General features: G+C 39.1%; 1 long non-coding RNA gene across 2 annotated transcripts in view; it reads right to left on the bottom strand.

Moving 5' to 3' along the window:
• LOC138190200 (uncharacterized) overlaps positions 1-18,682 on the bottom strand; it is a 117,365-nt gene that overhangs the window by 21,271 nt on the left and 77,412 nt on the right. Inside the window, exon 3 of one of the 2 annotated variants that reach the window (XR_011176230.1) lies at positions 16,722-16,899. The exons of the other annotated variant lie outside the window; for it this stretch is intronic. This is a non-coding gene — a long non-coding RNA (uncharacterized LOC138190200). The remainder of the gene's footprint in view (positions 1-16,721; positions 16,900-18,682) is intronic. 2 annotated transcript variants of the gene reach the window in all.

Below are 18,682 nucleotides of genomic sequence, written 5' to 3'. Positions count from 1 at the left end.
CAGGATTTCCGTTTTCAGTTGAAATAATAATATTATAGAAACAACTAAAAGGTTAATTTAACAAGGAAATATAAAATTAATAATCGTAAAGAAGAAAATATTTAGACGTTAGGAATGAGCAGAATGTACCATTTTCTTACTGGGTGACATCCATACAGAATCTCTAATTCATCTTTAATTTTCAATTCAATCATTGTTGCGAATGGCTTAACGCTCAAGGTGAAGGTGAAGGAGGTAATAGATCGAGTGTTAGAGTAATCTAGCACTGTATTTGCACTTGTATAAAAGTAAAGTGTGATGTTATGAACACGGCGGTGGTAAGATCTTCTTGAGAGTGAAGTATTTCACCCGCACGGTACGATGTCTGATGAACTGTCCTCCTACATTGCTGATTCTCCCTACCAGCCGTTGGGTTTCGTCTGTCCATCGTACCTTCCCGACTGGGGTCTTTCTCTGACCTCGGAGTTATTAAGCTCGGGGAGAACATATAATTCGGAATTTTCTAAAGAAGGGATAGGACCCGTCCGAGCCATGAACGGACGGCCACTCAAAATTCCAAATAATCATCCTTAACTTAATCCTGTTAAACCAAAAGCAACGATGCCTTGCTGCTTTATAAGACAATAAAACATATCTGAAGAACAACAAAAAACGTAATAAACAATATACAAACTACTGCAGCACTGTCTAACGATACTTACAATGACTTGGAACCTCCTGAAAGGCATTTAATTAATTTCGCAACGAAACGAGACTTTTTCCAACCGATGTAAGTTTTCCGGCCAGTGTATGTATCCATGAATCAATATCTGCAACAATCATTGCATACAATACATATACAATCTTCTCTACATTCACATAGGAAATTCCGTCGAGAATGGAGAAAATAACGAAGTAAAACACAAAAGAAATGGAGAAAAAAGTAATAAACGTTTCGAAACGTGGCGAAGGAAAGAAAGAACGAAATCACGCTTCGACGAGGTTGGTAACTCGCAACACGAGAAAAGAAACGCAGCTTAAACGCTTAAGAGCGCGACGTGTAAACGTTAATTATCGTGGCTCGCACGCGAGGCAAGCGACGAGCAATAATTATTTTCGCAACGCGCCACGATTAATTCAAGTGGTTGCGGCGACTGTAGAGGGTGGCGGTGGACAAGCTTAGCACCCCGTCTAGCTCGTACATAAAAGCGGAACGTAGTCACGAGCACTTGGCTTGAATATTACGTACCGCCACGTAGGGCCTCCTCTGTACATCGTTTATGTACAGTCAGCTAGATTAGTACTTCTTCCCGCGAATTTCGCCTGTCCGCTTATTTCTATATACGTCTATGCTCAGGTTTTCTATTTCTTCTCAAAATCTGATACTTTACAAATGAAATGTCTGTTTGCTAAAAAAAAAAAAAAAAAAAAAAAAAAAAAACACTTCATTAAAAAATAAGGGCATATGCTAATATTTTGTATAGCCTGCACATTTGTACTGTATATAACATTCCTCTTTCGTAATCTTCATATTTAACTGTATACTCGAATAAAGCTGAATCCTTTGATAGAGCGGCGACGCGTTAAGAACGACCCGGTTAGCATTAAGAATCTCCATAACTTAGCGTGACTGGACAATATGGACAATCAAGCTGCTTCACGGTACGTTGACCAGCAACCTCTGAGGGTGGGATTCGATGGGACAAGGTGCGGTCAAGACGTGATCGGCAGCCAAAAGAAGCTGCGACAGTTACCGGACCGTCTTTTGCCAGGCGTTACGGAAACCTAGATTAGTCATGGTAGAGTGGGATCGAAAAAGGTGAATCGGCGGCTCTGTTCGATGTCATCGAACCTGGAGGCGGCTGAAAATCCGAAGGCAGCTAGACGAACACGATGTTTCGATTCTGAGCACGATCGGTCACCTAAAGCGAATTGCACTTACGTCGTACTTCGTTAGGATGACCCGCGAATTTTTAAGATCATTACTGGCTCCGTAGGTGACAATATTTCATGGAACGGTGGAAATAGAAGAATTTAGAGACGAAGGGTTGAAATGATAAATTAGGCAAACTTTTAATTGTTAATGTATGGAAATAATATTTAAATCACCTTCTAATGTTAGATAATACCGATGTCGATTGTTAGAGCGACAAGTGGTCCACAGATGTTTATGCAAATTTATATTGTCGTAAATTTTAATTAAAGGAATGTATTTTATCCATTAAATATTATAACAAGTACCATGCTTGCGAAAATTATCGATATTTTTGCGACGATCAAAATGATAAATTACCTTCTTAACTCGCTAAGAAGTACAATGACGGCGCTTAAAAGCGGCGGTTGACATCCTTTTATCAAGTACGACGGCTCGTTTAGGAACGACGAGAACCGCATGGATGAACGACGAGGGAGCGCGCAATAAAGGGGTAGTGTCGCGAGATAATTGGAAGCTACGGTTGTCCTAGACGAACGCAAAGACGGGGAAGAGATTCTAATGCAGCTCCCAACGTGTTTCCCGTCTGGCATGTTCACGGTTCCTATCGTTATTGCACAGTCGATTTACAAGCCTTCTCATCGAAAGTTACTTACAATTTATTCATCTCTTATCTTAAATTAGAGACTAACAAATATTGTTATTCGACAATTTAATTTTGTTTGAATCGAAAATATAACACTGTTTGACCGTTCGCTGAGAGACGTGATCGCGAGGAAGCGCGTCGACGGGTGCATAAATTCTCGTTACGATTATACAATCGACGCCACGAAATGATCGATCTCCTATTTCGTTTAGGATAATAGAGGTGGTTGAATTGATTATAACACGGAGTTAACAGGTTACAATTTACACTTTATTTCAACAACTTTGTAGACATAGAGAATAAGGATGACAAACCAATGAAGTTCGGTGACGATGCTGTCGCAGGGGAAAGTTATTGCTGGGTGTTGGTCGCCCCAGCACCGGTCGCTTGCGGGTGGAAATGACCGTTGAACATGGGAAAAATCCGACTTTCTCATTTTCCACCTGATGGAGCAATAACCATAAGGAACCTCCTAACTTGGAGGTGTTTTATACCAATTAACGGTCTTACCAGTAATATCGAAAGGCTTAGATTTCTGACAGTTTCTTATGATTATTACGGTCCGATTAATTATATTTGCACACCGAGTGGCCGTCTTGACCGAGGAATGAATTCTGATTCTCAATAAACAAACGATTTTTCCTAGATTCTTTTCATTATTTACCTATCAGATGAAAGAATATTTTATTTCATTCTGTATTGGTTTAAATGTTTTTGCTAATAAATTTCGTCAGACGTAGTTTCTAAAAAATAAATAAATAAAATAATTTAAAAGTCTTGTTATTTTAAAATGCTTTTATTTTAAGTAAAATTTACCCAAATATGGCCACGAAGCTAGTAGATTATATAGATAATAGATTATAATTAATATGCTCGTGTTAACAGTTAAATAAACAGAAATGATCTATGCACGCTTGGACAAAGCAAATCATACAACATTTTGGCATTAAATTTTTAGATGAATACCGCTTTGATCCATTACATGCATAGTAACAAGTCAATAGAAGTCTCATTACATGCACATCCCGTAACAAGTTTCTGTCATTACGCTCTCGTAGAAAGGGTATATTCGCTCTGCCATGGGTTTCATATCGAAGATAGCACTAGGCTGAAATGCATACTCGTCTGTATTTTTTCTTTCATTTTTCAATAGCCTGACGGCTACCACTCATACGCATTTGTGAAGAACACTCTCTCTCTCTCTCTCTCTCTCTCTCTCTCTCTCTCTCTCTCTCTCTCTCTCTCTCTCTCTCTCTCTCTCTCTCTCTCTCTACGATCCATATTCATAGAAAATATTACTCTCATGCTTATGGTGGCAATTTCAGTCCAATTATGTATAGTGATTGCTAGACTGCATATTTTTATTCATATGTTCATTTTATTCATATCATCACAATTAAAACAGTAGAACTTAATTGCAGTTACGACAATTATAATCCATCATGTATAGCAACAAATTTCTAAAAAAACACAAAGAGATGAAATATCTTCAGAAAATAATTTTTCTATGTTGTTTTATGGTACATAAATTGGCAATTTCAAAGTTAATTTACATTTGAACGAATCATGCATTTGAGAATTAAAATTTTTGTAGAAATTTTATCGTAAAAATATATAATCAGAATCTTACAGATCTAATCCTCTTTAGATATCTTAGTCGTTCCAAACGAAAAATATTCTGCGAGAGTCTAATTTGCTGCTCGCGTTCACTGCGGAGTGGCTCCTAAACGCAAATAAGGATGAATGCTCGGTGCGCGCCTCATTCATAGAGGAAAGCGACCAAGTCGTCGCGTCGAGGAGGAACACGAAGAAGGCCGAGTGTAAAGAAAACGCGCGGTTTCACCGTAAGGACCTTGTCGAGTTAAATGACGTTAAGATCGTATGAATGACACTGAAACCAACGAACGTAAGAACGCAGGATGTTTCTGGTCCTGGATGTTTGTACCCTCCTGTCATCTCGTTTACGTAATTGTTCTACACGCCGACGCGTTTATCTCGTTCTACCAATCCATCCGATCGAACGATCGTCACGTAATTCTTTCCAATCAAACGACTGTTCAAAATAAAACGGTGGTGTCTTTTTGTAGATCGGAAATGAAATTTTTGTAGATTAGAAATGAAAGATTTATAGTGAGAGGAATTTAAAGGAAAAAGAAAAGGTATTGGGATTATATGTATTCTTTGTTGCAATTATCAAACTTTTCTATGACGATCTCTTTTGTTTGACTGAAAGGCAACAATTTAATGTAATATTGCATCAATGCCGATTCTTTCGTGTTTCTCTCGAATCTGAGAAATTTGTTGAGAAAACGCGATTGGATATACCTGTATAGAATGGCTACAAACAAGGTTTGCAAATACTCTTGTTTTCCTATAAAGCGTTTGTAATAATAATTGAATTTAACAACCGATTTAACGAACCTGTTACCAGCAACTCGCATAATCAAATATCTGTTGCAAAATGTCCAACAAAAATTATATTATATGTCGGAGATGAAAGGAAAGCCGAAGCCTTTCCTTGGAAATTTTGGGAACATCCTCTAGTACCTTAGCCTAGATTTTATTATAGTTGTAATTGCTTAAGATTTGTAATAAGCGAGATTGGGTTCGAGGTGACAATCGATCGCTGAACGTAGCCACGGTCACGGGACGGATGTTTTATCTAACGGAGTGGTTGTATGTGTTTTCCGAGAAATGTGGTTGTGGCGGCATGCGGCCTCGAGAGTGGGCCACGTGTGATGTTGCCTCGGAGGTGCCGATGCAATGGGACATACATTGTATTAGTAAAAAAAACTCCAGGCAGAAACTGCCTAGCAACGGCGTTTGGAACTTTCTCGATGCTTCTAACGAGTGTGCCTAGCAACGGCGTTTGGAACCTTCTCGATGCTTCCAAACGGGTATAGAAAACAAAATGCAACCGTGCAGGGAGAAAAATCTCCACGAGGCCGGCATTCTTGCGGTTGCCTTGGAGAGTGACACATCGAGCATTTTCGACGATCGCATTTGCGTCTAAGTTAGTTTCGCTTAGTAAGGAGTTATTCCGGTGACCGTGGATTCGTTTGAACTTAAACATTGCTAATAGTATTATTTAATTTAATTATTCGTAGATCGTATTATTCATTAGGCTTAGTGTTTGTTAGACTTATTATTAGTTGTACTTATTATTTGTTAAGCTTAGTGATAGACCTGTATATACGTGTAAATAAAATCTCGGCTTTGTGAAACGATGGCTAGTCCACATGAAGAGTCGTCGCGCGCCCAAAATTCGAATCGTGATCCGACATCAGAAGTGGGATTAGAACCGTTTAAAGCGCTACAAGAGCAAATGGTCCTTATGCGCGAGTTAATTCAGACGCTAGCGCACAAACCGGGGGAGCAAAGACCGAGTACGGAATCTAAGGATGCAACGTTACCACGTTTTGACCCCGAAGGCGCGGGCGCCGATCCATCCGCGCGGTGCTCTCATGCTGATCTGATTTTGAAAGACCACCCGATGCAAGATAGTGCGTTACTTTCCGCTCTAAATGGCGCCCTAAGGGGTTCTGCTGCGCATTGGCTTTCGCAAATGGTGCTCGGTGGAAAGCTTACCTGGCCAACGTTTAAGGAACAATTTCTTTCGCGTTTTGGTGGCAGAGAGACAGCCGCTTCGGCGTTAATAAGGATATCTAGAGAACGACCATCGGAGACTGAATCCCCGGGAGCGTACGGTAGTCGCCTCCGCTCCATGCTGCAGATGAAGTTGCAAGACCTAACGATGCCCGAAGTGATCAATGCCCTAGCCCTTTATATACTGAGTTCACAAGATCGACGCTTTCGGCGACTAACGCTCGCGAATAATATCAGGACGGAGGACCAATTTCATGATGAAATGAGGATTCTCTCTTACAACGATCAGCCGACATTTTCGCCAAGAAATTCACTAACGGAACCTGAAGCTAAACGAAGCAGGCAATCAGTTCCTCGGATTAAGTGCTACCGCTGTGGTGCTCACGGACATAGGAGAACGGAGTGTCGCCTGCAAACACAAACGGGGAAGGAGCAGGATATACGAAACCCGAAAGAAAAACGACCAGCCGCATCGTCGAAGGTGACCTGCTTCAAATGCCACGAGGAGGGACATATCGCGCCCAATTGCCCATCATCGCGGTAAAGAAACTACGATTCCATTGACGAACGCCGGATCGACTCCTGTGTAGTGGAAGCTCCGGCTGGTAGATTAAGCCATCTGGGTGAGTCGTATCCATTTTACTTTGATTCTGGGGCCGAGTGTTCGTTAATCAGAGTCCCTAGCCTCGAAATTTTCGGGTAAAAGAATAACCGATGTGGTAGTGATGCGGGGAATCGGGAATACTTGTATTAAGAGTACACTTCAGATTTTGTCCACTGTTTGTATTAACGGTCTTACATTGGAGATAGTTTTTCATGTCCTTGCTGACGATTACCTAAAATACGACATCATGATTGGTCGCGAGATTTTGAGCCAGGGATTCGACGTAAATATCACGCAAAATAGCCTCGTTATTTGTAAAACAAAGGTCGTTAACGCTTGTGGTAAAGTCGCGGAAGATGCGGTCAACATTAACGAGGTTGACACTGATGTGATCGGTAACGATAAAGATCGATTAATCTCTGTTCTCGAAAAATTTAAAGAATCATTCATTACGGGTTTCCCGCGTACTCGCGTCAGTACGGGCCAGTTGGAAATACGGCTGATTGATCCCAACGTCACCGTGCAGAGAAGCCCTTACAGGCTTAGCGAGGAAGAGCGAAGAATAGTACGCGAGAGAATAGACGAATTAATTAAAGCACAAATTGTAAAACCTAGTAATTCGCCGTTCGCGAGCCCTATGATACTCGTGAAGAAGAAGGACGGCTCAGACAGATTGTGTGTAGACTTTCGAGCGCTGAATAAAAATACGGTCGCGGATCGGTATCCCTTACCCCTTATTGCTGATCAAATCGCGAGATTGCAGAGTGCGAGATACTTCATTAGCCTGGACATGGCTAGCGGATTTCACCAGATTCCCATTCATCCTAACTCGACGGAATATACTGCGTTCGTTACCCCCGACGGTCAATACGAATACGTGACGATGCCGTTTGGGTTGAAAAATGCACCAGCCGTTTTCCAGAGAGCCATTTTCAAGGCCTTAGGCGACCTCGCTTATTCGTATGTCGTTGTTTATTTGGACGACGTTCTAATAATCGCCGACTCAATAGATCAAGCTCTAGAAAGGTTGCACACTGTACTAAACACTCTCGTAAACGCCGGATTTTCTTTCAATTTCGCTAAATGTTCTTTTCTGAAGACGTCGGTACTTTATTTGGGATATGTAATTCGTAACGGAGAAGTTCGTCCAAACCCGGGAAAAATACAAGCTTTGAATTCTTTACCTGCACCGTCGACCGTCACACAGCTTAGGCAGTTCATAGGTTTGGCCTCTTACTTCCGAAAATTTATCCCTAAATTTTCACAAGTGATGAAACCCTTGTACGCACTCACTTCTAGTAACAAGCACATAACTTGGACGGACAGGCACGAAAAGATAAGACAACAGATAATTTCCGTTCTGACCGACGCGCCGGTGTTAATGATATTTGATCCCAATCGTCCCATAGAGCTACATACCGACGCTAGTTCGGAGGGGTATGGAGCTATTTTAATGCATAAAGTCGAAAAGGAAAACAGAGTCATCGAATATTATAGTAAAAGGACCAGTCCCGCGGAATCTAGGTATCATTCGTACGAACTGGAGACACTAGCAGTAGTAAGCGCCGTCAAGCATTTCCGACACTACTTACATGGACGGAAATTCTTAGTAGTTACCGACTGTAATTCTTTGGAAGCCTCCAGCAACAAAGTAAACTTAAACGACCGGGTTTATAGGTGGTGGGCTTATTTGCAAACATTCGATTTTGACATCATGTATCGAGAGGGTAAACGAATGGCCCACGTAGATTTCTTTTCGCGAAACCCCGTAGACTTGAATCGCCGTATGATAGACAAGGTCGCAGAGAAAGAGATTAATCTGGCCGAGATCTCCGAAGATTGGCTATTAGCGGAACAACGTCGCGATCCGCAAATCTCCGAAATCGTTAATAAATTACAGAACGAAGAGCTCGCGGAAGATATCGCGAATACCTACGAACTGCGATCCGGTACACTTTGCCGTAAAATACAACGAAAGGGCAGAACCCTTTGCTTACCCATTGTTCCGAGAGGTTTTAGATGGTCCGTTATCAACCATGTGCATCAGTCAATTATGCACTTAGGATGGGATAAAACGCTCGAGAAGCTCTGAGTATTATTGGTTCGAGGGAATGGCGAAGTATGTTCGCAAATTTGTCGAGAACTGCCATGCTTGTAGAGTTTCGAAGGCTAGTTCAGGTAAAATACAGGCTGAACTGCATCCTATACCTAAGACCGGCATACCGTGGCATACGGTGCACATGGACATAACGGGCAAGCTGAGTGGCAAGAATGACTCGAAAGAGTATGTCGTCGTCTTGATCGATGCCTTTACGAAATTCGTGCACTTACATCACACACGCAAATTGGATTCGCTTAGCGTTATCAAGGCATTTAAGTCCGCCGTATTTTTGTTCGGTAGTCCCTGTCGGATAATAGCAGATCAGGGTAGATGTTTCACGGGCCGGGAATTTCAAGAATTCTGTGCAAGCAAACAAATCAAAGTTCATTTGATCGCGACCGGTGCAAGTAGGGCCAATGGGCAAGTAGAACGTGTTATGAGCACGTTAAAAAATATGTTCACAACGGTAGAAACGACCGGGCGTTCATGGCAAGACGCGATCGGGGAGATGCAATTGGCTTTGAATTGCACCATCAACCGCATAACCAAATCGAGTCCTTTAGAGTTATTGATTGGTAGAGCAGCAAGACCGTATGACTTATTACTACCTGATAACATCAAGGAAAAAGAAATAGATATCTCCAGTGTAAGACAACAGGCAATAAAAGAGATGGAAACTAGTGCTAGGTATGACAAAGAGAGATTCGATAAAACCAAAGCTAAAGTAGTTAGGTTTAATCTCGGTGATTTGGTACTACGCCAAAATGAAGAAAGGAACCAGACAAAATTGGACCCAAAATTCAGGGGTCCGTTCGTGATATCGGAGGTCCTGGAAGGAGACCGATATACCTTGAAAACACTGGTTGGGAAAAGGTCATACAAGTACAGTCATGACAGGTTAAGGAAAATGCCGGATAGTTGCATTCCTGCGGAGTTGGATGTCTGTTGTGATGACGAGAACAGTGACCATGGCGATGTGAGTACCCCGATCTCAGAGGATCGTAGAATTATATGAGCCCAGGTGCGGCCATGGGATGGAGTTCAGTGCGGTCAGGCACTGGAAGTGACGATGTCACGAAGCTGGGAGCCGGTTTAGTACCGACAGCGACAATGTCACGAGGTTGGAGCTGGTCTAGTACCGACAGCGACAATGTCACGGATTTGGAGCTGGTCTAGTACCGACAGCGACGACGATGTCACGAAGCTGGAGCTGGTCTAGTACCGACAGTGACAATGTCACGAGGCTGGAGCAGGTCTAGTGTTGACAGCGATCGTGTTACGAAGCTGGTTATGTAACGAACTTTGAGAGTATGTGCGATTCGAAGGATGAGACCCATTTGGGTGTGAAATCGAGAATGGTCCGTCATGTCATTACGACCCGACTGAAAGCACGCAGAATGCAACTGGCACTTTGAATGCTAATCACAATGATACTAATCTTGTTTCCGTTTGTTTTGTTGACGTAGGTACACCCGAGGACGTGTGATAGTCAGGATGGCCGTGTCGGAGATGAAAGGAAAGCCGAAGCATTTCCTTGGAAATTTTGGGAACATCCTCTAGTACCTTAGCCTAGATTTTATTATAGTTGTAATTGCTTAAGATTTGTAATAAGCGAGATTGGGTTCGAGGTGACAATCGGTCGCTGAACGTAGCCACGGTCACGGGACGGATGTTTTATCTAACGGAGTGGTTGTATGTGTTTTCCGAGAAATGTGGTTGTGGCGGCATGCGGCCTCGAGAGTGGGCCACGTGTGATGTTGCCTCGGAGGTGCCGATGCAATGGGACATACATTGTATTAGTAAAAAAAACTCCAGGCAGAAACTGCCTAGCAACGGCGTTTGGAACTTTCTCGATGCTTCTAACGAGTGTGCCTAGCAACGGCGTTTGGAACCTTCTCGATGCTTCCAAACGGGTATAGAAAACAAAATGCAACCGTACAGGGAGAAAAATCTCCACGAGGCCGGCATTCTTGCGGTTGCCTTGGAGAGTGACACATCGAGCATTTTCGATGATCGCATTTGCGTCTAAGTTAGTTTCGCTTAGTAAGGAGTTATCCCGGTGACCGTGGATTCGTTTGAACTCAAACATTGCTAATAGTATTATTTAATTTAATTATTCGTAGATCGTATTATTCATTAGGCTTAGTGTTTGTTAGACTTATTATTAGTTGTACTTATTATTTGTTAAGCTTAGTGATAGACCTGTATATACGTGTAAATAAAATCTTGGCTTTGTGAAACGATGGCTAGTCCACATGAAGAGTCGTCGCGCACCCAAAATTCGAATCGTGATCCGACATATATATATATGAAGTGGCCCTTAACATTCGTCAAAAACGAAACTCCAAAAGTCTCCAACATTCACTTACTTACATTCAAATACTTTAAGAGACAAAGGGAGAGGCAGAGAAAAGAGGGAGAGAGTATATGTTTAAAAACAAAGTTCCAAAGTACGTTGGTTGAAGTACCATTGTTTTCCTGGCTGGTTGTTCCCGACTCGTATTAAAATACGGTAGAGAAGAAAAGAAGGAAGGAGAGTTAGGAATTGGCCATTGATAAAGTTCTCTAGAAGGCAAGCTGAACTGGCAGCAGCAACGAGAATCGATAGAGAAAAGGTACCTCTCCCTTCTTGACCCTTTGCAGACCAATTTTATCGACCAAAACCGTTAGCCAACTAGCATTTAATCTGCCAGTGATCATTAAGCTAGGCCACTCGATGCTAAAAATTCTCATAAAGACTTCACTTAGTTCTAAATCACGGACTCTTTTCTCCTCGAGTGTCATTTCACTGGGCGGGAGAAGGAAAAAAAAAGGTAATCCTATCGTAATAAAACCGTTCATAATGTTCGACTAAATACTTGGACGGACGTTGGTAATAACTTCCGGTATTAAAATTCTCGCTTTTGTAGGTTAAGCTTCGGTTCAGGTAGTAAAAATGCACTGATGTTCGCTTTTCTAGATATGGATATCAATTTCAGTTATTGAAAGTTAAAGAGACAATCCGTTTTCTGTGGAGTAATGTGATTTTTTATTGATCGGTCGTCAAATTTCAAGATATAGTAACGCTGTATTATGTTTTTTAATCTTCAAATATTCTTAAATGACTGTAATTTCCAAATATTCCATCTTCCAAACAACTGACACTCAGTCTCTATTCTGATTCGTCACGCGACACGCGAAGGGATCTTAACGCAGCGTTTAACCTATTAGAAACTATTTTACGAAATAGCAGGATCGCGTGATAGAAAGATTTCCGGTAGAAGGGACGGATCGCGACGTTCCAGAGATTGATTTCACGCATTTTGGTAAACGTGGGAAATGGTCGGAAGAGCGAAGTCTAGGCGTAACCTATGGGATTTCATTTAAATGCAGATGATCTTGCGTAAGTGGCATCGCGTCATTCGACTTTAATATCGATGGATATCATTAGTTTGCTCTCGTCGAGGGCTGTTCCATCGTTCGTTCGCCCCCTTTGCTTCCTTCCTTCCTGCTTTTCCGCCATACATCTGCCAATGTCGTACATCTTCCACGAATTTTATGCTCGTGAGCACATCCAATGCGAAGCATCCTTAAAAGATTTTCAGATAATCGGCAATGGAGCTGTGATAGCTATAAGCGGACTACTAGTTTTGAAATTATTTTATTCGTTTGCTTTTAAAATTAAATTATCATTATTTTTTAATTCGCTTTGACATTCGTCTCATTTCCTTGTTGTAAATAAACTTATGGAAGTCAAACATGAAAATTGGATATTATATTATATTATGTATATTACATCATCTTAGCAATGTAATTGAGAAATTAGCAAAAAGTAAAATTGGTCGTTTTCGCTTTTATATATTATATATTATATCAAGTAAGAATACCAAACTTCAATGATTAAGCACAAAAGCATTAAACGAAAGTAAAATTATGGAGAGCATAAAAGTTTCAGGTTATTTATTTTGCTACAGTATATTCTTAATTACGTGTTAAATTACATACGGTTCATCCAATAGCACTATAAGACTTTACTATAGTATCTGAAGCACCGCAGATCGATCAGTGCATTTGGAATAAACCTCGTAACGAGGAACTGCCATTACCATGGAAGAGATTCAACGTGGAATGGCGGACAACTCGCATAATGGAATACTTTTATCAACGCGGCCACGCTGCTTAATTATTCAAGATGGATCACGTGCGTTAACCAACCGTCGATTGTGTGACGACCATACGTTAGTTCCTGCTGAAATTCGTTGCAGATACGGTTTTTCCAGTAGAAATACCCTTTTTCTTCCGTAATTTATTCAGTACGATTCGAACGTTGTAAATTTTCATCGGAAAACGACAATGACGAATATAAATTACAAATTGGATGTTTATCTTATATTTTCGTTTAAAACTTTGAATTGAAATTATATTTATAATATTGGAATTATAATTAGAATCATTTGTATTGTTTGAGAAGTATCGAGATTTGTACGTAATTAATGATTTATGGATGAATATCGTAAGAAATTAAGTTGATCATGGATTTTACGGAATTAATTCAATTATTTTATACCATTTAATGTTTTATTAATTTCATTTCCATTTGATGAAACGAATAATTTTTAATAGTCAAGTATTTAATTTTTAACGTCATGCTTAGCATTTAAACGTTTAAAAATAACATTGGTATAGTAAAATCAATTCTTATTAAAGTTTAAACTGCTACTTTTCATACAAAATTCTATTCTGTCTTAAGTTTCATAGATAAGAATGTGTTACGAAACGTATTAAAAACAAAATAGAATTTCGAAAATTTCATTTTCTTGAATATAGTGACACAGCAATATGTAATAATTCTAGTACAATTTTTAAAAGAAACATAGTGGATTGAAGCAGACCAGATCAATCACAAATTTGACACGCCAGACATCCAGTTGGCGCCATTTATTATGACCCTCAGCTTATATACTATGAAATCCACTAAAAGGGTGGTTAATGACGTGTAACCATTCTCAAACGTGATGAAACCAACCCTTGAATACTTTTCATCTTGTAATCAATCAAACTTTTCTTATTTTTTATTCACCGTGATGACATACAATCGTCCTTTAATAGTAACATTTGAATTTCTTTCATAAATCTGACACAATTCTCACAATGTTAGTCAACTTTGTCAAATCAATAGAACATTCGAAAGAACGTAACAACCACGATTAACATTGAATCAGATAAAAATTATTATAGATATCATCGTATTTTACTCTACAGAGTGGTACTATATGGAGAGATGTATTAAAAAGACAAGCGAGAAATACGAATAACATTGACGGAAGATGATTTATCTGCGCAATATTTCTATTTTCTTTTTTAATTATTTTATACAGTAATAAATTAATAAACGATATTTCATCTTTCCGGCAACGATTTAATAAATCTTTCACCGTAAATTTCAGCACTTTGCGGATCGGACCAAGTGAATTTATGTTTCTACGCAACACTGTGCGGTATAGTTTCTCGCGTGGACCTGTTATTTATAGGCGTAATTTATTGTATTTTACACGTTCAATGGAAACATACGCCTCGACACCATTATATTTATATAACAGAATTTTAACGAACCAATTTATTTTGCACCAAGTGTACGAAAGAACGTTAAAATCTAACGCCAAAGTTCGGGCTTTTGTTCATATATAAAACGATGGTATGCCTTTTCCTGTTTAATATCTACTCTAATGTAATTTCTCCAAACAACCAATCGAATTCCAACTCTAGCTCATTTCCTTCAACAATGTTATAACCCATAAGATCGTTTAAAAACTGTAAATTTTTATTTATCTCGTTGTTGCAACAAATGAGCAATGTTCGTTATCCAGATACGTACGCATTAATTTCGCTGTTATTCAATTACGGTTAAAAAAACAGCTAGTTTCTCACAATCGATCTGGCAGACTTCTTACGGAAACAACGTCCAGGAGCTGTGTATCGTCCGAACGGAAATGCAGGCAAAACTGATACATAGTCAAAGGAAACGTAAGCCCGTGATGCGCTCAGAACACGAGAAGTCTGAACCTGACCATCATGCGAACCGGGGTTTAGGCTTAACCCAATTGAGGGGAAATGGCCACGATACACTGTCTGTTACTGTTGCAACAGAGCTCTGTAAATAACCGTGTTTCCTGACTTGCAGGACATCAGCAGCGTAGGCCCCTTTGCCCTAACCTAGTCGAAATTTATCGTTTCCCAGTTGAACGAGAAATTATTCCTAGCGGACTCAACCGTCATTCGAGACTAGTTTACATAAAGATCCAAAGGAAACTGAACACGTGTAAACAAACGCATCGAGCGACACGCAATTTGATTTAAATAGACATCAGCTGTGACTCTAGCAAAGCCAAGCTTCGAATATACCGAAGTGCGACCAAAACGACGCGTGTAAATAAATATAATGTCAATAGAATAGCAATAAGTTATTTCATTTATATCTTCGAACATCATGTTTAAGCAACTTTTACCAATTATTTCGCTACTTCAATATTGAAATATTGAATATTGGAATTAATTATTTCTAAACTGTGATATTTATGCAATTCAATATTTCATAAACATTTTTAAATAAACCTAAATAGTAATTTATTTATTAAATATTACCATGACTATTCTATTTTGTATATTTTATATATTTTTGTATTTGATGCGCATTCTGTGCAGTCTTCTACCTTCGAATTTCCTATAATTATTTCCAACAAATAGTTTTTTTTTATTACGTATAGAGAGAAATAGAGTATTTTAAATTACGTTACAACCGATTATAAAGAGAAAGAGTGACGCAGGGTATTAATTTTATATTATAGGAAAGGTGTAACTAGTTTGATGGTAGGAAAAAATATTCATGGAAGCTGGTTGCGCATCTAGGAACGTGGTAGGAACGTAGTAGGGTGCCTAAAATTCAGACGATCTATCACCGGCTGACGTCACCATCCTATAGGAACGACAAGGGGTATCCCAATGCAAACTACCCCACCATTCGGATGATATATCCATCGGCACCTGTTAGACGACAGCGTCTGAACGCGTCCCGGCGCCACTCTCGTACTCTCGCGTGGATGCACGACTTAAGCCTTCTTACCATGAATTATCGAGTGCCGTTCGGTGGAAAGTTAAGATCCCTCGCTCTCCAACGTCACGGTTACGATCTTTACGATATGATATCATCTATTATCCTCTGCTTTTAATCGAAAACCAAACTAACATTACATACAATGACTACAAAAAACGTATAACTTATTTAACTGCTTTATGTGATTGGTACAGTGACAAGATGCAAATGAAGTAACAAATTTACGATAAAATAAGTTTGAAAATAAAATCAATAGAAGAAACAAATTGTTTTTGAACTTCAAAATCAGCCATGAAATTTCAATTTCTAGGCCACCGTGCGCCACGTAAGAACGTCAACAACTACAAGAAGAAACAAGCCAAGACAAAGACACGTTGAACGAAAACGAGTTTGGAATTGCGAAAATTTTTGTCGGTAGCTCTTCCAATAATCTACGTGCTCGAAAAGGAAAGAAGAAGAAAAAGTTGGAATAGGCGCGTAGAGAAAAGGCTGAATTTTCGCTGGCGAAGCCTCGAAAGCAGGCATAGACCGAGCCAGAGATAGAAATAGCTCTTCGGGATTCTCAGACAGCCCGAATCAATGCAAACAACTGGATATTGCCGGCAATATCAGTTTCCTTAGAGCGGCGCGCCGCTCAACTGCGAAACGCGCCCAGACGACGACTACGGCGCTGAAGGTGGATCGGTTCTGAGCGAACAAAGCGGGCGAAGCATGGGGGAAGGAAGAAACGTGCACCCCAAGCCGGGCGAAAGTTTGTCTTACCTTCTCTCTATCGTCCCTCCTCCCAATCGATCCTCCCGTAAACCATTCCGGAATCCTCACCAGCCTTCCGCGACGCGTGACTCTGAAAACTCTCTTCTACTGCCTTCGACCGCGCGATTTATTCAGAGGTGATTGTCATCAGCTCGTATCTCTGGCATTGAATCGTCGATTCTAGATCCTGTTTGTTACAGAGATATTAGCTTACCGTTAAATACACGATCTTTATTAATGTTCATTACATCACATCATTATATAGTGATAGAAAATAATTGAAAAAATTTATTCTATTTATTCAATCTGTATTATCATTTTTGGTTTAGAATGATAAACTTTTGTTTAGAATAATTTAACTTTGATAAGAAAAGAAACTTAAGACCTAAACGTACGATCTTTCCAAGATATAAAACGAGAACTTTTGAAATTGTCGATTCATATACGTCAAACTCATAGAAAAATAGCTTGAACGATTCAAAATATGTTGTCGTGTTATTATGCTATCACCATGTTAATTACGATGCTCCCTATATAGAAAAACGTCCTTGCGTCTTTTCAGAAATAAAAGAATACGAAAGAAATTTTAAATAGTACTTTAAGATTTCTTAAAGTACTATTTACTTTGCGAATCTCTAACACATAAATTGGTAATTTCAAAGAATGTTATTACTATATAAAGAGAAAGATCGTGCACTTAATGTCTCACATAAAAGGCCTAATATAAAATGATTTTAACCATAGAGTTTGTGGATCATTCAGTTCGCGGAATGGGGCCTTGGAGTTGATCCATTTAGTTAATGAACTCTGGGACCGTTTAATTGTCAGGACCCAGCATGTAATTAATGTATGGTGGATCAGATCAATTTAACGGGATCTTGATGTCAAAGGTACGTTTGACTATCGAAATCTAGAGCGTTAAATTCGATGCTTTCAGTCGCGGGTTGCGTTAATTTAAAGCCTGATTGCTTACTTTCTCTTACTAGTAATTCAATACTGCTGGAATATGACTGAATAGTCGATCAGATTCGATATACTCGAACTTCTACGTATTTTTCTTTTTTGTTCCTAACCGTTTCAACAATTATCTGTTACGCATTTTTGTATCTATATATTAATCTTTAATGAAATGAAAATTCGAAAAATGTTACATAAAAGTAAATTTTTAAATTTTGAATCACACTTTCGACAAATTTGGTTGTTTTCATTTTCAAGAATTGTTTACCATTGAACAGGAGTTAATTCTAATTCCTTAATTTATCGTGTCTTTATTTACGTATTAACATAAAAAGTGCATATTTACGAGAGATTATGTTGTAATTACACTTGCATTTAACGTGTAATTATCATAATAATGAAAAGCAAATCGTGATAGAAGTTGAAACGTAATTAAGTAAAGTTTCTATCTGACAATTTGATTCCATTGAATAGAATCAGCGCTCGAAGCATTGTTCCATAAGTCGATGACAGAAAGGGACTAGCAAAGAGAATATAAAGGGATTTAATGAGCATCTCATGAATTTATCAGGAAGCCTGTCTATAATCATAGACTCGAGCTCAAATAGACTTTCTGCTACGTTACATCTGCATTCCTTATATTTATTTCATGATGTAATCCTATCGACGTACGTCCTTTCAATCTTTTTATTCCACTTACACTTCTTCTTCGTTCCATTTCATCGGGTTTCTTTTATATGATAACAAATCTTTTCTATTAATTAAAATTATACAAACAAATGACATACTTTATTTGTTGATTGTACTTTACCTATTTATTTAAACATATATAAAGTCAGTTTATATAAGTTAAAGAAACATATTAAATAAATTTCTAAATTTTTTAATCACTCTTTGCCAACTACCTGAATAAATTTAAAAAATTCCTAATTTATTAAACAAATAAATTTCAATCTTTTTTCCTTTTACTGTTATAAAAGCAGGTTAAACAGAGTTTAATAAATATTAAAAAA

The sequence above is a fragment of the Bombus flavifrons genome, chromosome 3, assembly GCF_040668555.2.
Source record: "Bombus flavifrons isolate JBK064 chromosome 3, iyBomFlav1_principal, whole genome shotgun sequence".
Lineage (NCBI taxonomy): Eukaryota > Metazoa > Arthropoda > Insecta > Hymenoptera > Apidae > Bombus > Bombus flavifrons.
Note: the sequence above shows the minus strand (reverse complement) of the source record. Positions and strands in the feature narration are given on the sequence as shown.